The following is a 23,745-nucleotide window of genomic DNA, read 5'->3' on the forward strand; positions in this document are numbered from 1 at the left end:
GCGAGTGAGTGGATGGGGGGTGCAAAAAAAAAGTCACACCTTTGGCCAGGTACTGAGGAAGGGAGTGAGATGGACTCAAGAAGCCTGCAAACGCAGAGCCCTCTGGCGGTGTCCCCTTCCATAGCGTCAACGAGGCTGGTCCTGCAGAGACGAAGTGTGACGGGAATATCTGGTCGACCTGGTGCACCATGACGTCCACACGCGGCACTGGGGGAGGCACCAGCAAGCGGAGTGTGGGGGGGGTGGGAGAAAAAAAACTCACACCTTCAGCCACGAAGTGAGGAAGGGAGGGAGAGGGAGTCGAGAAGCCTGCAACCGCATAGCCCTCTCCCGGTGACACCTTCCGTAGCGCCGATGAGACCGGCCCCGCAGAGACTTAAGTGTGACAGGGACATATGCTCGACCTCGTGCACCATGGCATCCACGTGCAGCACCAGCAGAGGTGGGAGGGAGGGAGCGGGAGGGGGGTGGGGAGGAGGTGAGAAAAGTAAAGTCACACCTTCGGCCACGTAGTGACGAAGGAACAGAGGGGGAGTCAAGAAGCCTGCAACCGCAGAGCCCTCTGGCGGTGTCCCCATCCATAGCATTGATAAGGGAGGCCCGCAGAGACCAAGTGTAATGGGGACATCTGGTCGACCCGGTGCCCCACGGTGTCCACGCGCGGCACCGGCAGAGGCGCTTGTGAGCGCACGGGGGTGGGGGGTAGAAAATAAAAGTCACACCTTCGGCCACATAGTGAGGAAGGGAGGGAAAGGGAGTGGAAAAGCCTGCAACGGCAGAGCCCTCTGGCGGTGACACCCTCCATAGCGCCGATGAGACCGGCCCTGCAGAGACTAAGTGTGACGGGGACATCTGGCCCACCTCGTGCACCATGACGTCTGCGCGGGGCACCCGCAGAGGCGCGAGTGAGCAAGCAGGTGGAGGGGGGACGGGGGGAGAAAAGAAAAGTCACACCATTGACCATGTAGTGAGGAAGGGAGGGAGAGGGAGTCAAGAAGCCTGCAACCGGAGAGCTTTCTGGCGGTGACCCCAGCCATAGCATCAAGGAGGCCAGCCCCGCAGAGACTTAGAGTGACGGGGACATCTGTTCGACCCCATGCACCATGGCATCCACGCGCGGCACCGGCACAGGCGCTTGTGAGTGCGCGGGGAGGGGGTGGTAGAAAAAAAATCACACCTTTGCCCAGGTAGTGAGGCAGGGAGGGAGAGGGAGTCTAGAAGCCTGCATCCGCAGAGCCCTCTGGCGGTGACCCCTTTGATAGCATCAATGAGGCCGGCCCCGGAGAGACTAACTGTGACTGCGACATCTGATTGACCCGGTGCACCATGGCATCTGCAGCGGCACCGGCGGAGGCACGAGCCTGCGGACGAGGGGGGAGGGGGGAGACACGAGCAGAGACACGAGCGAGCGAGTGAGCAGGCAGTGGGGGGAGGGGGGAGCAAAAAAAAGTCACACCTTGGGCCTCGTAGTGAGGAAGGGAGGGAGAGGGAGTCGAGAAGCCTGCAACTGCAGAGCCCTCCGGCGGTGTCCCCTTTTATAGCGTCGACAAGCCGGGTCCCACAGAGACTAAGTCTGACCGGGACATCTGGTCGACCGGGTGCATTATGGCATCTGCCCGTGGCACGGGAGAAGCGTGAGCGAGCGGGCACGGAGAGAAGAAAAAATAAAGTCACACCTTCGGCCACGTAGTGAGGAAGAAAGTGAGACGGAGTGGAGAAGCCTGCAACCGCAGAGCCCTCAGTCAGTGTCCCCTTCTATAGCATCGACGAGGTGGGTCCCACGGAAACTAAGTGTGACCAGGACATCTAGTCGACCCGGTGCACCATGGCATACGCTAGGCACTGGCTGATGCACTTGCGAGCAGGCGGGGGTGGTAGAAAAAATAAAGTCACATCTTCGGCCACGTAGTGAGAATGAAAGGGAGAGGGAGTTGAGAAGCATGCAACCGCAGAGCCCTCTGGCGGTGTCCCCTTCCATAGCATCGATGAGGCCGGTCCCACAGAGACTAACAGTGATGGGGACATCTGGTCGACCCCGTGCACCATGTCCTCTGTGCGCAGCACCGGCGGAGGCACGAGCCTGCGGACGAGGGGGGAGGGGGGAGGAAAAAAAAGTGACACCTTTGGCCATGTAGTGAAGAAGGGAGGGAAAGGGAGTCGAGAAGCCTGCAACCGCAGATCACTCTGGCTGTGTCCCCTTTCATGAGCTCGAGGAGTTGGGTTCAACAGAGACTAAGTCTAACAGGGACATCTGGTCGTCCCAGTGCATCATGGCGTCCCCGCCCAGCACCAGCGGAGGCGCGAGCGAGCGGATGGGGACGGGTCAAAAAAAAAAAATTCAGACCTTAGGCCACGTAGTGAGGAAGGGAGGGAGAGGGAGTTGAGAACCCTGCAACTGCAGAGCCCTCTGGCATTGACAACTTCCATAGCGTCGAGGAGGCTGGCCCCCAGAGACGAAGTGTAACGGGGACATCTGGTCGTCCTGGTGCATCATAGCGTCCGTTCGGGGCACCTGCAGAGGCGCGAGCGAGTGGGCGGGTGGGGGAAGGTGGTAGAAAAAAAAAGTCACACCTTCGGCCACGATGTGATGAAGAAAGGGAGAGGGCGTCGAGAAGCCTGCAACCGCAGAGCACTCTGTGTTGTCCCCAACCATACCATGGATGATATCTGTCCTACAGAGACTAAGTGTGACAGGGATATCTTGTCGACCCAGTGCACCATGGCTTCTGTGCGTGGCACTGGTGGAGGCATGAATGTGCATGCGCAGGGGGAGGGGGGACAAAAAAATGACACCTTTGGCCATGTAGTGAAGAAGGGAAGGAGAGGGAGTCGAGAAGCCTGCAACTGCAGAGCCCTCTGTCTGTGTCTCCTTTCATAAACTCGAAGAGTAGGGTCCCACAGAGACTAAGTCTAACAGGGACTTCTGGTCGACCCCAGCACCATGGCGTCCACATGCGGCAATGGGGAAGGCGGGAGTTAGTGGCCTGTGGGGGGAGGGTGTGAGGAAAAAAAAGTGACACCTTTCCCAATGTAGTGAAGAAGGGAGGGAGAGGGATTCGAGAAGCCTGCAACCACAGATCCTTCTGGCGGTGTCCTCTTCCATAGCATCGATGCGGCCGGTCCCACAGAGACTAAGTGTGACGGGGACATCTGGTTGACCCCTTGCACCATGTCGTCTGTGCGCGGCACCGGCGGAGGCACGAGTGTGCGGGCGATGGGGCAGGAGGGAGAAAAAAAAAGTGACACCTTTGGCCGTGCAGTGAAGAAGGGAGGGAGAGGGAGTCGAGAGCCTGCAACCGCAGATCCCTGTGGCTGTGTCCCCTTCCATAAGCTTGAAGAGGAGGGTCCCACAGAGACTAAGTCTAACAGGGACATCTGTTCGACCCAGTGCACCATGGTGTCCCTGCCTAGCACCGGCGGAGGCGCCAGCGAGTGGACGGGGGAGGGGCAAAAAAAAAAAGTTCAATCTTAGGCCACATAGGGAGGAAGGAAGGGAGAGGGAGTCGAGAACCCTGCAACTGCAGAGCCCTCTGGCGGTGACACCTTCCATAGCGTCTAGGAGGCCGTCCTCTCAATGTCTTACAGGGACATCGGGTCGACCAGGTGCACCATGGCATCATCGCGGGGCACTGGCGGAAGCTGAGTGAGCGGGCAGGGGTGGGGCAGAAAAAAATTCACACCTTCAGCCATGTAGTGAGGAACGGAGGGACAGGGAGTTGAGAAGCCTGCACCGCAGAGCCCTCTGGCCGTGTCCCCATACATAGCATCGACAAGGCCGGCCCCACAGAGACTAAGTCTAACAGGGACATCTGTTCAACCCGTTCACCATGGCGTCCGCGGGCGACACCAGCAGAGGTGCGAGTGAGCGGGCGGGCACGGAGTGAGGGGGAAAAAAACAGTCACACCTTTGGCCACGTAGTGAGGAAGGAAGGGAGAGGGAGGCAAGAAACCTGCAACCGCAGAGCCATCTGGGGATGTCCCCTTCCATAGCATTGAAGAGGATGGTCCCACAGAGACTGTGTTACGGGGATATCTGGTAGACCCCGTGCACCATGTGCTCTGTGCTCGGTACTGGCAGAGGCATGAGAGTGCGGGTGAGGGGGGAGGGGGGAGAAATAAAAAGTGACACCTTCGGCCATGTAGTGAAGAAGGGAGGGAGAGGGAGTTGAGAAGCCTGCAACTGCAGATCCCTCTGGCTGTGTCCCCTTCCATAAGCTCGACGAGGTGGGTTCCACAGAGACTAAGTCTAACAGGGACATCTGTTTGACCCAGTGCACCATGGCGTCTGCGCCCAGCACCCGCGGAGGTGCGAGTGAGCGGACGGGGGCGGGGCAAAAAAAAAAGTCAGACCTTAGGCCACATAGTGAGGAAGGGATGGAGAGGGAGTCGAGAACCCTGCAACTGCAGAGCCCTCTGGTGGTGACACCTTCCATAGCCTTGAGGAGGCCAGCCCCTCATAGACTAAGTCTAACAGGGACATCTGGTCGACCCTGTGCACCATGTCGTCTGTGCGCCGCACTGGCAGAGGCAAGAGTGAGCGGGTGAGGGGGGAGGAGGGAGAAAAAAAAAGTGACACCTTCGGCCATGTAGTGAACAAGGGAGGGAGAGAGAGTCGAGAAGCCTGCAACCCCAGATCCCTCTGGCTGTGTCCCCTTCCATAAGTTCGAACAGGAAGGTCCCACAGAAAGCAAGTCTAACAGGGACATCTGGTCGACCCGGTGCACCATGGCGCCTGCACGCATCACGGGGGGAGGCGAGAGCGAGCAGGCGCGGGGGAGGGTGTGAGAAAAAATAGTGACACCTTTGGCCACATAGTGAGGAAGGAAGGAAGAAGGAGTCGAGAAGCCCGCAACCACACAGCCCTCTGGCTGTGTCCCCTTCCACAGGCTCGAAGAGGAGGGTCCCACAGAGAGTTAACTCTAACAGGGACATCTGGTCTACCCGGGGCACCATGATGCCCGCACACGGCACTGCGGGAGGCGGTAGCAAGCGGAGGGTGGGTGGGAGAGTGTGGGAAAAAAAGTGACACCTTTGGCAATGTAGTGAAGAAGGGAGGGAGAGGGAGCCGAGAAGCCTACAACCACAGAGCCCTCTGGCGGTGTCCCCTTCCATAGCATCGACGAGGCTGGTCCTGCAGAGACTAAGTGTGATGGAGACTTCTGGTCGACCCCATGCACCATGGCTTCCGGGCGCAGCACTGGCGGAGGCGCGAGAGAGCAGACGTGGACGGGGCAAAAAAAGTCACACCTTTGGCCAGGTAGTGAGGAAGGGAGGGAGAGGTAGTTGAGAAGCCTTCAAACACAGAGCCCTCTGGCTGTGTCCCCTTCCAAAAGCTTGATGAGTTCGGTCCCACACAGACTAACAGGGACATCTGCTCAACCCAGTGCACCATGGCGTCCGTGCCCAGCACCGGCGGAGGCGTGAGCGAGCGCAGTGGGGTGGGGCAAAAAAAAAATGTGGGACTTTAGGCCACATAGTGAGGAAGGGAGGGAGAGTGAGTCGAGAACCCTGCAACTGCAGAGCCCACTGGCGGTGACACCTTCCATAGTGTCAAGGAGACCAGCCCCACAGAGACTACGTCTGATGGGGATATCTGTTCAACCCGGTGCACCATGGCAACAGCGCGTGGCACCAGTGGAGGCCGAGTGATCGGACAGCGGTGGGGCAGAAAAAAAAAACTCACACCTTCAGCCACGTAGTGAGGAACGGAGGGAAAGGGAGTCCACAAGCCTGCACCACAGAGCCCTCTGGCCGCGTCCCCATCCATAGCATCGATGAGGCTGGTCCTGCAGAGACTAAGTGTGACGGGGACATCTGGTCGACCCGGTGCACCATGGCGCCCGCAGGCGTCACTGTGGGAGTCGGGAGCGAGTGGGCGGGGGACGGGAGGGTGTGAGGAAAATAAGTGACACTTTGGGCCACATAGTGAGGAAGGGAGAGAGAGGGAGTCGAGAAGCCTGCATCTGCAGATCCCTTTGGTGGCGTCCCCTTCCAAAGAATCGATGAGGCCGGTCCTGCAGAGACTGTGTGATGCGGACATCTGGTCGACCCCATGCACCATAGGGACAGCGCTCGGCCCCGGTGAAGGCGCAAGAGAGCAGACTGGGGCGGGGCAACAAACAACTAAAACCTTTGGCCACCTAGTGAGTAAGGGAGGGAGAGGGAGTTGAGAATCCTGCAACCGCAGATCCCTCTGGTTGTGTCCCCTTCCATAAGTTCGAAGAGGAGGGTCCCACAGAGACTAAGTCTAACAGGCACATCTGATCGACCCGCTGCACCATGGCGTCCACATTTGGCACTGGGGGAGGCGAGAGCGAGCAGGCGGGGAGGGGGGTGGAGGGTGTGAGAAAAAAAATTGACATCTTTGGCCATGTAGTGAAGAAGGGAGGGAGAGGGAGTCGAGAAGCCTGCAACCGCAGAGCCCTCTGGCGGTGTCCCCTTCCATAGCATCGAAGAGGCGGGACCCACAGAGACTTAAGTGTGATGGGGACATCTGGTCGACCCAGTGCACCATGGTGTCTGCGCCCAGCACCGGCGGAGGCGCGAGTGAGCAGATGGTGGCGGGGCAAAAAAAAAAGTCAGACCTTAGGCCCCGTAGTGAGGAAGGGAGGGACAGTGAGTCGACAACCCTGCAACTGCAGAGCCCCTTGGCGGTGACACCTTCCATAGCATCGGGGAGGCCGGCCCCACAGAGACTAAGTCTGACGTGGACATCTGGGGAACCCAGTGCACCAGGGCGTCAGCGCGCGTCAACTGAGGAGGCTGAGAGAGCCGACAGGGTTGGGGCAGAAAAAGAAAACTCACACCTTCAGCCACGTAGTGAGGAACGGAGGGACAGGGAGTTGAGAACCCTGCACCGCAGAGCCACCAGGCCGTGTCCCCATCCATATCATCGATGAGGCCGGTGCGATAGAGACTGTGTGACAGGGACATCTGGGCGACCACGTGCACCATGGCGTCTGCGTGCTGCACCATCCGAGGAGCGATTGAGCGGGCGGGCGGGGGGGCGGGAGAAAAATAATGTCACATCATCCTCCATGTAGTGGGGAAGGGAGGGACAGATTGTCAAGAAGCCTGCAACCGCAGAGCCCTCTGGCGGAGTCCACTTCCATAGAATCAACGAGGCCAGTCCCACAGAGACTAAGTGTGACGCGGACATCTGGTCGACCCCATGCACCATGCCGCCTGTGGGCGGGACCGGCGGAAGCATGAATGTGTGGGCAAGGGGGGAGGGGGGAGAAAAAAAAGTGACACCTTTGGCCATGTAGTGAAGAAGGGAGGGAGAGGGAGTCGAGAAACCTTCAACCTCAGATCCCTCTGGCTGTGTCCCCTTCCATAAGCTCGACGAGGCAGGTCCCACAGAGACTAAGTATAACACAGATACAGCTCAACCCAGTGCACCATGGGGTCCGCGCCCAGCACCGGCGGAGGCGTGAGCGAGGGGACAGGGGTGCAGCAAAAAAAAAAAAATAAAAAAAGTCAGGCCTTAGGCCACGTAGTGAGGAAGGGAGGGAGAGGGAGTCGAGAACCCTGCAACTGAAGAGCCCTCTGGCAGTGACACCTTCCATAGCGTCGAGGAGGCCGGCCCCACAGAGACTAAGTCTGACAGGGACATCTGGTCTACCCGGTGCACCATGGTGTCAGGGGGCGGCACCTGCGGAGGCCAAAAGAGCTGACAGGGGTGGGGCAGGAAAAAAAATCACACCTTCAGCCACGTAGTGAGAACGGACGGACAGGAAGTCAAGAAGCCTGCACCGCAGAGGCCTCTGGCCGTGTCCCCATACATAGCATCTATGAGGCCAGTCCCGCAGAGACTAAGTGTGACGGGGACATCTGGTTGACCCAGTGCCCCATGTCGTCCACGTGCGGCACCCGCAGAGGAACCAGTGAGCAGGCGGGAAGGGGGTGGAAGGGGAGAAAAAAAATGTCACAACTTCGGCCACGTAGTGAGGAAGGGAGGGAGAGGGAGTCTAGAAGCCTCCAAACGGAGAGCCCTGTGGCGTTGTACCCTTCCATAGCATTGAAGAGGCTGGTCTCACAGAGACTAAGTGTGATGGGGACATCTGGTCCACACCGTGCACCATGGCTTCCGCGCATAGCACTGGAAGAGGCACCAGAGAGCAGATGGGGGCGGGGCAAAAAAAAAAAAGTCACACCTTCGGCCACGTATTGAGGAAGGGAGGGAGAGGGCAGCAAACTGATCAGACCATGTTCAAATACCGCAAACCAAGCTGTAACCCATCACGCTGTTTCCAACCTCACTTCCGTTTTCCACCATAAATGCTGCCTGCTCACGCTGCATAGCACAGCTCTCTGAGCTGCTCCTGGTTTTGAGAATTGGCCAATCTACAAATCATTCTTTGCTCAGATAAACTGTTTAATTTGTTTAACAGGCTTCTTAACAATGCATTAGAGCTCTTTGCACATTAGTCATAGTTGTTTTAAATTTCTGGGCTGATAATTCAAAAATTCCTGCCTTGTCTGGTTCTGATGTTTGCAGTCTCTTTTCCAATTGTGTTTTTCACCTTTGGAGGTCTTATAGTATTCTCCCCCTTGGCCAGACATGAGACATTGGGTAAAAGGATCCCTGTAAAGAGGCCTTTAGTAAAGTGGTGGGAAGGCGTGGGGAGAGGGGAGGCGTTCTACAGTGCTGTAATATGGTCTCATTCTCTTAATGAGCTTTTGCCTTTGGACTGAACTCTACAAGTACTTTAAGGTTTTTTCTTTTTTGTTCCCCTCCTCTCCTAGGTGGGTCAGCATGGTTAGAGTAGGGCAGTTCCCTTTTCCCATATGGAAGGCTAGGGCTGAGCGAAGTTGGTATTTCCCTGCAGTCACCTTGTCTAGAGACTTCCATGATGGTAACTAGTTTCTCCTGAGGGCAGGCTGTGTTGACAGCACATTGCCCCATGGCACTTCGAAAGGGTGGCTCTTTCTCTCCATCTGCTGGCAACAGGAGGGAATTCCTCTCTGATTCTCACTAAGAACCTGGTCAAGCTCCTGGAGGTCAAGCTCCTGGAGGTCAAGTTCCCAGAACTGTGGCGTCACCTGTGACTGGGAACACCTGGACCTCTTAACCCTCTGAGCGGGCACACCTGGAGCTGCTAAGCCTGTGACCGGGCACAGCTGGACCTCCTAAACCTCTGACCGGCCACACGTGGAACTCCTAACCCTGTGACAGGGCACACCTAGACCTCCTAACCCTCACAGTTGCCCGCGCTGAGCCTGAAGCATCTATCAATTCCAGTCCAGCATCTATCAATTCCAGTCCAGCATTCTTACCCCAGAAGTGTTTCTCTACGAGGTTTCCTGAGTCTGTGCTGGTTAGCTATGATGCCTTCTCTGGCCTGTCTCTGCAGTCTTGGGGCAGTGGTTTGCCCTGTGTCCCCATCTCTTAAGAATCCTGGGAGTGTTGTTCATCTTTTCAGTCTGCTTAGCTTGTACTTGTTAGGACAGAATGGTGACTTCCGAGCTCTGTACAAGAGGAATCAGAAACTGGAAGTCTGTTTTGTTATCCAGCAAAAGCAGTACTAAGAGGGAAGCTTATAGCAATAAACGCCTACATCAGAAAAGTAGAAAGACTTCAAATAACCCATGAAATTCTTCACAGAAATAGAAAACATAATCCTAAAATGTATGTAGAACCACATAACACCATGGAATGAAATCACCATATCCAAAGAAATTTTGAACAAAAAGGAAGCCTGAACAAAAAGGAAGCTGGAGGGCCAGGTGTATTGGCTCATGCCTCTAATCCTAGCACTCTGAGAGGCCGAGGCGGTAGGATCTCTTGAGCTCAGGAGTTCGAGACCAGATTGTGCAAGAGTGAGACTCCTCTGTCTACTAAAAATAGAAAAAGCAATTAGCTGGGAAACTAAATATAGAAAAAAATTAGCTGAATGTTGTGGTGTGCACTTATAGTCCCAGCTACTCCGGAGGCTGAGGCAGGAGGATTGCTTGAGCCCAGGAGTTTGAGGTTGCTGTGATCTGGGCTGATGCCACAACACTCCAGCCTGGGCAACAGAGCAAGACTCTCGCAGAAAAAAAATATGCAGGCATCATACTACCTGACTTCAAAATATACAAAACTATAATACAATAACCAAACCAGCATGGTACTGGAATAAAAAGACATGTATATCAATGGAACAGAACAGAGAACTCAGACATAAATCCATACCTTTACACCCAACTCATTAGTAACAAAGGCACTGAGAACACACAGTGGGGAAAGGACAGTCTCTTCAATAAATGGTGCTGGGAAAACTGGGTAACCATATGCAGAAGAATGAAACTAGATGCCCATCTCTCACCATATACAAAAATCAAAAGAGATTAAAGACTTGAATCTAAGACCTGAAAGTACGAAACTACCAGAAGAAAACATTGGAGAAATGCTCCAGGACATTGCTTGGCCTGGGCAAAGTCTTTTTGGGCAAGACCTGAAAAGCACAGGTAACCAAAGCAAAAATAGACAGATGGGATCATATCAAGTTAAAAACAGATATATGGAAATTATTAGATATGCTAAAAATCTGAGCAACTTTACATGTAACCTCAGCACCCGAGATCTCAATTTTTAAAACATATCATACACAACATAGATTAATAGTACTCAATAAAAATAACCATATATAAAGAGATCAAGAAGACACAGATAAGAGAAATAACAGGCAATAAAACTAGAACCACATGGGCTCAAGTTAGTGTTATCAACATGATATAAAAGGCTTTTCCTATTTCCAAGAGCTAAAAGTCAAAATTAAGAAGCTCCACAGCTCCTACTTTGTGTTATGTGTCCCAAAGAATTCCAAGCCGCATCTCAAGGAGATATTTACACACTCATGTTTCTTGTATTAATAGCATTCTTCACCAAAGCCATGAGGCAGAAGCAACTCTAATGTCTACTGACAGATGAATGGATACAGAACACATGATACATGCACACAAGGGAATATTATGCAGCCTTTAAAAGAAAGAACTCTCGTCACATGCTACCACATGGGTGAACCTTAAGGATATCATGCTAAGCAAGATGTGCCAGTCACAAAAGGACAAATACCATAGGAATCGACTCACATGAAGTGTGCAACACAGTTAAAATCATAGACACATAAAGTACAAGGGTGGTTTCCAAGGGCTGGGGTGCGAGGAAGGGTAGAATCAGTGTTCCATAGGTATTTTGTTTCAGATTTGGCACATTATGGCCGTCTTCTCTTAGGTCTCTGGGCTGATGGAGTTTTCCCTGTGATCACAACTGAGTGGGTTGGATCAGGTCACATGGCTGGGGTTGGGTCCACAGTGGACATCCCAGTTGGTGGACCTGTTGCAAGGGCTCTAGTGGGCATGGATCTCTCCTAGTTCTTGGGTGGGCTGGACTGTTTCCTGGGCCTTGATCCATAAGGCTGGTGCTGGATGAGGGTCCACTTTAGGGTCCACAGAGTGCAGGCCTTTTACCAGGCACGTGGAATGGTTTGGCTTCCTCTGGGTCCTTTGGAGGGCTCCTACTGGGTGGATCCCTGGGCAGGCAGTACTGCCCCAGTTCCTGGATGGGAGGGACTAGCTGAGTCTCAGGCAATCACAGTAGATAAGGTGATGTCAATCACAGGCAGCAAACTGATCAGACCATGTTCAAATACCGCAAACCAAGCTGTAACCCATCAAGCTGTTTCCAACCTCACTTCCGTTTTCCACCATAAATGCTGCCTGCTCATGCTGCAGAGCACAGCTCTCCGAGCTTCTTTTGTTTTTGAGAATTGACAAATCTACAAATCATTCTTTGCTCAAATAAACTGTTTAATTTGTCTAACAGGTTTCTTAACAATGCATTAGAGCTCTTTGCACATTAGTCATAGTTGTTTTAAATTTCTGGGCTGATAATTCAAAAATTCCTGCCTTGTCTGGTTCTGATGTTTGCAGTCTCTTTTCCAATTGTGTTTTTCACCTTTGGAGGTCTTATAGTATTCTCCCCCTTGGCCAGGCACGAGACATTGGGTAAAAGGATCACTGTAAAGTGGCCTTTAGTAAAGTGGTGGGAAGGCGTGGGGAGAAGGGAGGGGTTCTACAGTCCTGTAATATGGTCTCATTCTCTTAATGAGCTTTTGCCTTTGGACTGAACTCTACAAGTACTTTAAGTTTTCTTTTTTGTTCCCCTCCTCTCCTAGGTGGGTCAGCATGGTTAGAGTAGGGCAGTTCCCATTTCCCATATAAAAGGCTAGAGCTGAGCAAAGTTGGTATTTCCCTGCAGTCAGTTTGTCTCCAGCCTTCGATGATGGTAACTAGTTTCTCCTGAGGGCAGGCTGTGTTGACAGCACATTTCCCCAGGGCACTTCGAAAGGGTGGCTCTTTCTCTCCATCTGCTGGCAACAGGAGGGAATTCTTCTCTGATCCTCACTAAGAACCTGGTCAAGCTCCTGGAGGTCAAGCTCCTGGAGGTCAAGCTCCTGTAGGTCAAGTTCCCAGAACTGTGGCATCACCCGTGACTGGGCACAGCTGGACCTCCTAACCCTGTGACCAGGCACACCTGGAGCTCCTAACCCTCTGACGAGGTGCACCTGGACCTCCTAGTCCTCACAGTTGCCCACGCTGAGCCTCCAGCATCTATCAATTCCAGTCCAGCATTCTTACCCCAGAAGTGTTTCCCTGCGAGGTTTCCTGATTCTGTGGTGGTTAGATATGATGCCTGCTCTCGCCTGTCTCTGCAGTCTTGGGGCAGTGGTTTGCCCTGTGTCCTCATCTCTTAAGAATCCTGAGAGTGTTGCTCATCTTTTCAGTCTGCTTAGCTTGCACTTGTTAGGACAGAATGGTGACTTCTGAGCTCCATACAAGTAGAATCAGAAACTGGAAGTCTGTTTTGTTATCCAGCAAAAGCAGTACTAAGAGGGAAGCTTATAGCAATAAACGCCTACATCAGAAAAGTAGAAAGACTTCAAATAACCCATGAAATTCAGAAATAGAAAATATAATCCTAAAATGTATGTAGAACCACATAACACCATGGAATGAAATCACCATATCCAAAGAAATTTTGAACAAAAAGGAAGCCTGAACAGAAAGAAAGCTGGAGGGCGAGGTGCAGTGGCTCATGCCTGTAATCCCGGCACTCTGGGAGGCCGAGGAGGTGGGATCTCTTGAGCTCAGGAGTTTGAGACTGTGCAAGAGTGAGACCCCCCCTCTCTACTAAAAATAGAAAAAACAATTAGCTGGGCAAATAAATATAGTAAAAAATTAGCTGAGTGTTGTGGTGTGCACCTATAGTCCCAGCTACTGCAGAGACTGAGGCAGGATGATTGCTTGAGCCCAGGAGTTTGAGGTTGCTGTGATCTAGGCTGATGCCACAACACTCTAGCCTGGGCAACAGAGCAAGACTCTCTCAGAAAAAAAAAGAATATGGAGGCATCATTCTACCTGACTTCAAAATATACAAAAACCATATTATATGAAAAACTAAGGCTTATTACAGTTTTATTTGGAATTCATCTTTTTGAGATTCCATGAGAATCAAACATAGACTGAATTTGACTTTCATTTATCCTATTTTTGGTGGAAACAAAAGACTTGCTCAGCAAATAATAATATGTATTTTAGCTAAAAAAACGGTGTATTTCAACTTCATCAAAGTTGGAGTTTGTTCTTCATTTTATCATAAAATGAACTGTTAGAAAAACCATATTATATGAAAAACTAAGGTTTAATACAGTTTTATTTGGAATTCATCATTTTGAGATTCCATGAGAATCAGACATAGACTGAATTTGACTTTCATTTGTCCTATTTTTGGGGGAAACAAAAGGCATGCTAAGCAAATAATAATATGTATTTTAGCTAAAAAATGGTGTATTTCAACTTCATCAAAGTAGGAGTTTATTCTTCAGTTTATCATGAAATGAACTGTTAGAAAAACCATATTATATGAAAAACTAACGCTTAATGAAGTTTTATTTGGAATTCATCATTTTGAGATTCCATGAGAATCAAACATAGACTGAATTTGACTTTCGTTTGTCCTATTTTTGTGGGAAACAAAAGGCATGCTAAGCAAATAATATGTATTTTAGCTAAAAAAAGGTGTATTTCAACTTCATCAAAGTTGGAGTTTATTCTTCATTTTATCATAAAATGAACTGTTAGAAAAACCGTATTATATGAAAAACTAAGGCTTAATACAGTTTTTTTTTCAACTTCATCAGAGTTGGAGTTTATTCTTCAGTTTATCATAAAATGAACTGTCAGAAAAAACATATTATATGAAAAACTGAGGCTTAATACAGTTTTATTTGGAATTCATCATTTTGAGATTCCATGAGAATCAAACATAGACTGAATTTGACTTTCTTTTGTCCTATTATTTTTTTTTTTATTCTAGCTCACAATGAGGGTACATAAGTTCAGGTTATATACATTGTCTGTGTCCCGCCCATCCCCCTGAGTCAGAGCCTCAAGCGTGTCCATTCTCCAGATAGTGCGCCTGGCACTCACTATGTAGTCATACCTCCATCCCCTACCCCCACCTCCCCAAGTCAGCACCTTCAAGCATGACCATTCCCCAGACGGTGCACAACACACTCATCATGTAGGCATACACCCATCCCCTCCCCCCACCCCCGTCTCAGTCTGATATCCAATTGGTACCCTTCCCCGATGTGCATTTAGGTGATGATCAGAGAAACCAATTTTCTGGTGAGTACATGTGATGCTTGTTTTTCCATTCTTTGGATACTTCACTTAATATAATGGGTTCCAATTCTCTCCAGGAGAACCAAAGAGATGTCGTATCACCGTTATTTCTTATAGCTGAGTAATACTCCATGGTATAAATATACCACAGTTTACTAATCCATTCGTGGATTGATGGGCATTTGGGTTGTTTCCACATCTTTGCAATTGTGAATTGTGCTGCTATAAACATTCGGGTACAGGTGTCTTTGTTATAGAATGACTTTTGTTCTTCTGGGTAGATGCCCAATAATGGGATTGCTGGATCAAATGGTAGGTCTACTTGAATCTGTTTAAGGTATCTCCATAATGATTTCCAGAGGGGTTGCACTAGTTTGCATTCCCACCAGCAGTGTTTGAGTGTTCCTGTCTTTCTGCATCCATGCCAACATGTGTTGTTTTGGGATTTTTTGATAAAGGCCATTCTCACCGGAGTTGAGTGGTATCTCATTGTGGTTTTGTTTTTTTTTTTTTTTTTTTGTAAGACAGCACACTTTATGATTTGATACTCTATTGACTAAATTTTTCAAATAATAGTGATAACGATACTTTACATGTATATAGCATTTAAAAAGCTTACAAAACACTTTTATGTGTATTATGTCAATTTTATCCTCAGATCTATAATTGAGGAAATCAAGATTCTAAATAGTAAATGAATTTTCAAGGTCAGACATAAGTATATATTTATAATATATTATTCAATGGGAATAGTTTTGAGAATGAATGAGAATGCCATTAATAATTATACCAGTTCAGTAGCACTAACTGGGACTCTTCCGGGAAACACAGAGTATATCATCTTCCTATCAATAAGGACTTGTGTCTGGGTCTTCTGATTCTATGTTCATTACATTGTAGTGTCTCACAGAATACAATTTCTGCACCTTCCCCTTGTTAACAAGGGTCATAATAAATGATGATCATGAAACATTACAAGATCCTGTAGTGCCATATGAATCTTCACAAAACAGAATTGTATTCAACATAGTTTGGTGTTAAGTGTATTCTCCTGTGTTGTTTTGTTTTCTTTTTTTTTTTTAATTTCAGCTCATCATGGGGGTACATAAGTTCAGGTCATATACATTGTCCATGTCCCGCCCATCCCCCCGAGTCAGAGTCCCAAGCACGTCCATTCTCATTCTCCAGACAGTGCGCCTGGCACTCATCATGTAGGCATACACCCATCCCCTCCCCCCACCCCCCATCCCAGTCTGATATCCAATTGGTATCCTTCCCCGATGTACATTTAGGTGTTGATCAGGGAAACCAGTTTTCTGGTGAGTACATGTGATGCTTGTTTTTCCATTCTTTGGATACTTCACTTAATATAATGGGTTCCAACTCTCTCCAGGAGAAACAAAGAGATGTCATATCACCATTATTTCTTATAGCTGAGTAATACTCCATGGTATACATATACCACAGTTTACTAATCCATTCATGGATTGATGGGCACTTGGGTTGTTTCCACATCTTTGCAATAGTGAATTGTGCTGCCATAAACATTCGGGTACAGGTGTCTTTGTTAAAGAATGACTTTTGTTCTTCTGGGTATATGCCCAATAATGGGATTGCTGGATCAAATGGTAGGTCTACTTGAATCTGTTTAAGGTATCTCCATATTGCTTTCCACAGGGGTTGCACTAGTTTGCATTCCCACCAGCAGTGTATGAGTGTTCCTGTCTCTCCGCATCCACGCCAACATGTGTTGTTTTGGGATTTTTTGATAAAGGCCATTCTCACCGGAGTTAAGTGGTATCTCATTATGGTTTTGATTTGCATTTCCCTGATGATTAGGGATGTTGAGCATTTTTTCATACGTTTTTTGGCCATTCTTATGTCTTCTTTTGATTTGCATTTCCGTGATGATTAGAGATGTTGAGCATTTTTTCATATGTTTGTTAGCCATTCTTATATCTTCTTTTGAAAAATTTCTATTCATGTCCTTTGCCCACTTTTTGGTAGGGTTGTTTGATTTTTTTCTTGCTGATTTTCCTGAGTTCTAAATAGATTCTTGTTATCAGTCCTTTATCTGATGTGTAGTAGGCAAAAATTTTTTCCCATTCTGTAGGCTGTCTGTTTATTTTCATGACTCTTTCTTTGGCTGTGCAGAAGCTTTTTAATTTAATCAGGTCCCATTCATTTATTTTTGTTGTTGCTGTGATTGCCTTAGGGGTTTTCTTCATAAATTCTTTGCCTAGACCAATGTCTGTAAGAGTCTTTCCTACATTTTCTTCTAGAATTCTAATCGTTTCCCATTTAAGGTTTAAATCTGTTATCCACTGTGATTTGATTTTTGTGAGAGGTGAAATCTGTGGGTCCTGTTTCAGTCTGCTAAATGTGGCTATCCAGTTTTCCCAGCACCATTTATTGAATAGGGATTCTTGTCCCCAGAGTAAGTTTTTGTCTATTTTGTCAAAGATTAGATGGCTATATGAGGATGATTTTATATTTGGATTTTCTGTTCTGTTCCACTGGTGTGTGTCCCTGCACTTGTGCCAATACCAGGCAGTTTTAAGAACCACAGCCTTGTAGTTTGAAGTTTGAAGTCTGGCAAATTAATACCTCCCATTTAGTTTTTATTGCTTAAGATTGCTTTTGCTATATGGGGTCTTTTCTGATTCCATACAAAGTGTATAATTATTTTTTCTAAATCTGTGAAAAATGATGATGGTAATTTAATAAGGATTACATTGAATCTATAGATTACTTTGGGTAGTATAGACATTTTAACAATGTTGATTCTTCCTATGCATGATCATGGTATAGTTTTCCACCTATTTACATGTTCTGCAATTTCCTTCCTCAGTGTTTCATAGTTCTGTCTATAGAGGTACTTTGTCTCTTTAGTTAAATGTATTCCTAGGTATTTTATTTTCTTTGTTGCTATTTTTAAGGGTATTGAGTCCTTAATTTGGTTCTCCAATTGAATGTTATTGGCATATAGGAATGACTCTGATTTGTGTGTATTGATTTTGTAACCTGAGACTTTACTGAATTCATTAATTAGTTCCAGGAGTCTCTGGGTTGAGTCCTTGGGGTTTTCCAGATATTACATCATATCACCAGCTAAGAGTGAGAGTTTGATCTCTTCTTTCCCTATTTGGAGTCCCTTGATTCTGCTCTCTTGCCTGATAGCTCTTGCAAGGACTTCCAATACTATGTTGAAAAGTAATGGGGACAGTGGGCAGCCTTGTCTGGTTTCCGTTCTGAGTGGGAATGCTTTCAATTTTTCTCCATTCAGTATGATGTTGGCTGTGGGTTTTTCATATACAGCTTGTATCATTTTTAGGGAGGTCCCATTTATGCCTATTTTGTTAAGTGTTCTTATCATAAAAGGGTGTTGAATTTTGTCAAATGCTTTTTCTGCATCTATTGAGATCATCATATGGTCTTTACTTTTGCTTCTATTTATGTGGTGAATTACATTTATAGATTTGCGTATGTTGAACAACCCCTGCATCTCTGGGATGAAGCCTATTGGTCATCATGAATTATTTTTTTTAATAAGCACTTGGATATGATTTGCTAGGATTTTATTGAGAATTTTTGCATCTATGTTCATGAGAGAAATTAGTCTGTAGTTTTCTTTTTTTGTTGCATCCTTTCCTGGTTTTGGTATCAATGTTATATTGGCTTGGTAAAATGTGTTAGGGAGAATTCCATCCTTCTCGATATAGAAGAATAGTTTATGTAGGATGGGCACCAGTTCATCTTTGTATGTGTGGTAAAATTTGGGTGTGAACCCATCTGGTCCAGGGCTTTTCTTTTTGGGAAGGTTTTTTATTGCTGTTTCAATTTCAGTTCTTGATATCGGTCTATTCAGGAATTCTATTTCTTCCTGATTGACCTTGGGAAGGCTATGTGTTTCTAAGAAATTGTCCATTTCCTCCACATTTTCCAGTTTGTGTGCATAAAGATTTTTGTAGAATTCATACATGATATCGTGTATCTCTGTGGCATCAGGTGTGATTTCTCCTTTCATGTTCCTGATGGAAGTTATTAGAGATTTTTCTTTTCTGCTCTTGGTTAGTCTAGCCAGTGGTGTGTCTATTTTATTTATCTTTTCAAAGAACCAACTTTTTGTTTTCTTAATTTCCCTTATGGTATTTTTTTTGTCCTTTTCATTTAATTCTGATTTGATCTTAATAATTTCTCACCTTCTGCTGGGTTTGGGGTCAGTCTGTTCTTCTTTCTCCAGCTCTTTGAGTCTATTCATTAAGTTGTCTATTTGTAAGTTTTCTGTCATTTTGAAATAGCATTTATGGAAATGAATTTTCCTCTCAGGACTGCTTTAGCTGTGTCCCATAGATTTTGATAAGTTGTGTCTCCTTTGTCATTTAATTCAAAGAATGTTTTCATTTCTGACTTGATTTCTTCCTTTACAAAATAGTTGTTCAGGAGAAGGTTGTTTAGCTTCCATGACTTTGAGTAGGAATGAGAGTTCCTGTTAGGGTTCATTATTACTTTTATTCCACTGTGATCTGAGAAGATGCATGGTATGATTTCTATTTTTTTAAATTTTTTAAGACATGCTTTATGTCCTAGGATATGGTCAATCTTAGAGAATGTCCCATGAGCTGATGAGAAGAATGTATATTCAGTGGATTTTGGGTAGAATGTCCTGTGGATGTCAGTCAGGCCCATTTGTTCTAGCATTCTATTTAAGTCCATTATTTCTTTGCTTATTTTCTGTTTGGAGGATCTGTCCTGTACTGTCAGTGGGGTGTTAAAGTCTCCAGCTATTACAGTATTGTTGTCTATTATTTGGTTCAGATCAAGTAGGGTTTGCTTTAGGAATCTGGGTGCGCCTAAGTTGGGTGCATATATATTAAGTATGGTTATGTATTCTTGTTGTATTGTGCCTTTCACCATTATATAGTAACCATCTTTGTCCTTTATTACTTCTTTTGGTTTAAATACTAAGTTATTAGAAATTAAAACTGCCACACCAGCTTTCTTTTGGCTACCGTTTTCTTGACATATCTATTTCCATCCTTTTATTTTCAGCCTAAATGCATCTTTGCAGGTTAGGTGAGTTTACTGAAGATAGCAGATACTGCGTTTGTGTTTTTTTTATCCATTGGGCCAGTCTATGTCTCTTGAGTGAGGAATTCAGGCCATTGACATTTATTGAGAGAACTGATAAGTGGGACAGATTTCTGTTCATCTTGTTGGGTAGAACTTCATTGCTATGTTTTCTCTCTTGAGCCGTTGTGGTGGCTGGAATTTGATCTTTAGCTCTTGAGTGGTTTTACATTCATGGGTCTTTCTTGTGCTGATCCATGTGTAACTGTCTTTTGATTACTTCTTGGAGGGCTGGTCTTGTCTTTGTGAATTCCCTCAGTCCTTGTTTATCTGAGAATGTCTTAATTTCTCCTTCATATAGAAAACTTAGCTTTGCTGGGTACAAGATTGTAGGCTGGGCATTATTCTGTTTCAGAAGAGTGAGAATGTGGCCGCAGGCTCTTCTTGCTTGTAAGATTTAAGTTGAGAAATCTGGCGTAATTCGGATGGATTTTCCTTTGTATGTTACCTGTTTCTTTCTCCTTACAGCTAGAAGAAGGGCCTCTTTAGTGGAAATTTTGGTCAGTCTGATAACTGCATGACGTGGTGTCTTCCTATTTGGTATGAATCTCCCAGGGGTTATTTGAGCTTCTTGAACCTGTATATCTAGAGTTTTAGCAAGGCCTGGGAAATTTTCCTCTATTATGTCTTCAAATAGCTTATCCAGCCCTTGCTTGTTATCTTCTTCGCTCTCATGGATGCCGATAACTCTCACGTCAGGCTTCTTCACATAATCCCACATTTCTTGTAGACTCTGATCTTTTTTCTTATTTCTTTGCTGTATCTCTGTAACTGACTTATTTAATTGGAAAGAGTTATCTCCAATCTCTGAAATTCTTTCTTCTGTTTGATCTACCCTGTTCTTGAGACTTTCCACTGTTTTTTGTAGCTCCCTGAATAAATTCTTCATTTCTAGGAGTTCAGTTTGGTTTTTCTTCAATATTTCAATTTCCTTAGTGAATTTTTCTTCCAAATCCTGGATTTTTTGTGGTTTTTTTGTGTTGGTTATCCATTTTTTCTTGTATATTATTTAGCTTATTTATAATTCATAACTGAAATTCTTCCTGTAACATGTTGGTATTCTGAATCTGGTTTGTGTCAATTGGAAGAGAGCTGGTATTTCTCTTTGGGGGCGAGGTTTCCGTTTGGTTCTTTGTTCTCCCCATATTTTTCCACTGATCCCTTCCCATCTGGATCTATCATTAGATCTTTTCTCACAGCTTTATTCTGGCTAACAGCATGCCTTGTACTCTGTTCTTAGGCTGTGAAACAATCTAGATATGTTGCTTCCTTTGTCCAGAGGGGGAGACTGTTGTGTGTTTAGAGTTTTTTCTATCTCAGTTGGGGGGCTGTTTCTGATGGGTCTAGCCCCAGAGGATTGGCTTGACCTAAGACCAGTTTGGCAAGTTAAGCCACTGTGTTGTGGACTTTCAGTTAGCAGGCAGGATTCACACTATTTGCAAGCAGAAAGTCTCTCTCTCTCTTTTTTTTTTTCCTGTATTTTTGTTCTTCCTCTAGAGGGGTGGTTTCTGTCTCTTTACACAGGAAAGACACTGGCTAGGGGGAGTAGGCGGTGCCCTCACTCGCTCAGTGCCCCAGCTGCTGCAGCTCCCATGGGCAAATGTCTACTCTGTACTAATGTCCCTAAGGTCCAGGCTCCACACTCTTGCATCTGGGGAAGCACTCAGTGTTCACACCCGAGAAGGGGACCTGGAGAGGGTCCATGGACCAGGGGAGGGAGCCCCCTGGGCAGCTGCCTGGCACCCTATGGCTCTGCAGCAGCTAGGCCTTGGACCCCACAATGGTGACTGCCCGCCCGCAGATCACCGGCACTGGGGGTGAATGTTCAGGGTCTGGTAGGCACCAGAGCTGGGGGCCTGGTGAGCTCAGGAGTATACAGTAGCTCCCCATCTAGAGGGCCACCGAAGAGGAGAAAAGAAAAAGAAAGAAAAAAAAGAGAAAAAAATACGAATAAAAATAAAAAGGAAAAGAAAAAGAGAAAAAAAAATCTTTTATTCCATGAGCCTTCGTGGCTTTTTGCCTTAGCACAGTTCCACCCTTTTCCCTTTAAGCGCCACATCCCTGTGGCGATCCCCTAGAGTCTTAGCTCTTTCCCGCTAATGTCTCCTGTCCACAGAGTTCATACAAATCCACAGCTCTTGGCGTGGGTTCACGGACTATAAAAGGGAGCTGCCTGGGGACCCTTGCGGCACCCTATGGTTCTGCAGCAGCTAGGCTGTGGACCCCAAGATGGCGACCGTGCACCCGCCAATCGCTGGCACTGGGGGAGAATGCCCAGAGCTCGGCAGGCGCCAGAGCCAGAGGCCCGGCGAGCACCAGGGCCCACAGCAGCTCCCCGGCCAGAGGGCCGCCAAAGAAGAAAAAGAGAAAAAGAAAAAAACAAAACAAAACAAAAAAGCACTCTATAATTCTGCGATTGCGGTCCCTCGGCTTAGCACAGTTCCTCACCTTTCCCTTTATGTGTTGCCTTGCTGCGGAAACACCCCAGAGTCTAAGCTCTTTCCCGCTGATGTCTCCTGTCCACAGGGTTCATACAAAGTGACAGCTCTTGGCGTGGGTTCACGGACTATAAAAGGGAGCTGCCTGGGGACCCGCACGGCACCCTATGGTTCCGCAGGGGCTAGGCTGTGGACCCCAAGATGGCGACCACGCACCCGCCGATTGCCGGCACTGGGGGAGAATGTCCAGAGCTCCGCAGGTGCCAGAGCCAGAGGCCCAGCAAGCACCAAGGCTCACAGCAGCTCCCTGGCCAGAGGGCCACCGAAGAAGAAAAAGAGAAACAAAAAAGCACTCTATAATTCTGCGATCATGGTCCCTTGCCTCAGCACAGTTCCGCACCTTTCCCTTTAAGTGTTGCCTAGCCGTGGAAATCTCCCAGAGTCTAAGCTCCTTCCCGTTTATGTCACCTGTCCTTGGAGCTCCACGTCTCCTGCAGTGATTCTGCCCTGACTTCAGTCAGAACCCTGAATGAGTGGGTGTGGAAGTCAGTGGGGAGAACAAGCTGCTTTGCTGTGGGGCTGAACCCGCTTCACTCATTGGTGAGGCGGGTACAGCCGTCCCGCACTCTGCTGTCTATTTTCCATCTCGCACTCTCCAAATTATCTCGGTCTGATTTCCCATTTGCCTCTGTTTTTTCTTGTTCTCTGTGTCCCACGGTGATTCTCCGTGGGTTCACATCGCCATTCTTGTGGGGGAGCGATCCTCTAGCATTGTGGGAAGTTGAGACCCATGCCTTCCTCTCTGGGAGCACGAATCCAGGAGGTTACCTCCACATCTTCCGTCTCCGATGAAAATATTTTCTATCTTGACTGGGACGGGGACTACACAAGGTAAAGACATTTGCCAAAGGTCATCAGACTGTACATTTCCATCAGATACATTTATTGCTGGTAAATTATCCTTAAATAAAGTTGATAAAAATCTAAAACAAAGATGAAAATGTATTGCCAATATACAGTGCTAAATCCTACCATTTTGATATTTTCTTTTAGGTCAGTCTTCAGTTGTTCCTTTTCCACTGTAATACTCTCCAACATTTGTTGGAGTTCATTTTTCTCCTGTATTAAAGAAAATATTTTCCTCTGTTGCTCAATTACTTCATCATCCTTAACATCTGCAATCAGTGTTTGAGTGTTTTTAGCATCCAAATTCTTTTTTTAATCTATGGCATCCATCTAAAATACAAATATATTAAAGTTGTAGTTAATAACAACAACTTCAATAATATTAATAAAATAGCCAATACATATATTATGTACCAGGTACTATTCTCATATCTTAACACATTTAATCTTGACTATCACTTTATAAGGTAGGTATTATTATAATCCCCATTTGAGAGATGAAGAAACTGAACTTCAGAGAGGTAAAGTCACTTGCCCATGGTCACTCAGAGAGATATAACCAGGTTTAGCACCCAAATGGCTGGCTCCAGAGTTTGTG

The 23,745-nt window shown here is 47.2% G+C and overlaps 1 pseudogene; it reads right to left on the bottom strand.

Moving 5' to 3' along the window:
- Positions 1-7,486: 7,486 nt before the first annotated feature.
- Positions 7,487-23,745, bottom strand: part of LOC123647028 — a 63,525-nt pseudogene continuing 47,266 nt past the window's right edge.

The sequence above is a fragment of the Lemur catta genome, chromosome 11 (assembly GCF_020740605.2).
Source record: "Lemur catta isolate mLemCat1 chromosome 11, mLemCat1.pri, whole genome shotgun sequence".
NCBI classification, from domain to species: domain Eukaryota; kingdom Metazoa; phylum Chordata; class Mammalia; order Primates; family Lemuridae; genus Lemur; species Lemur catta.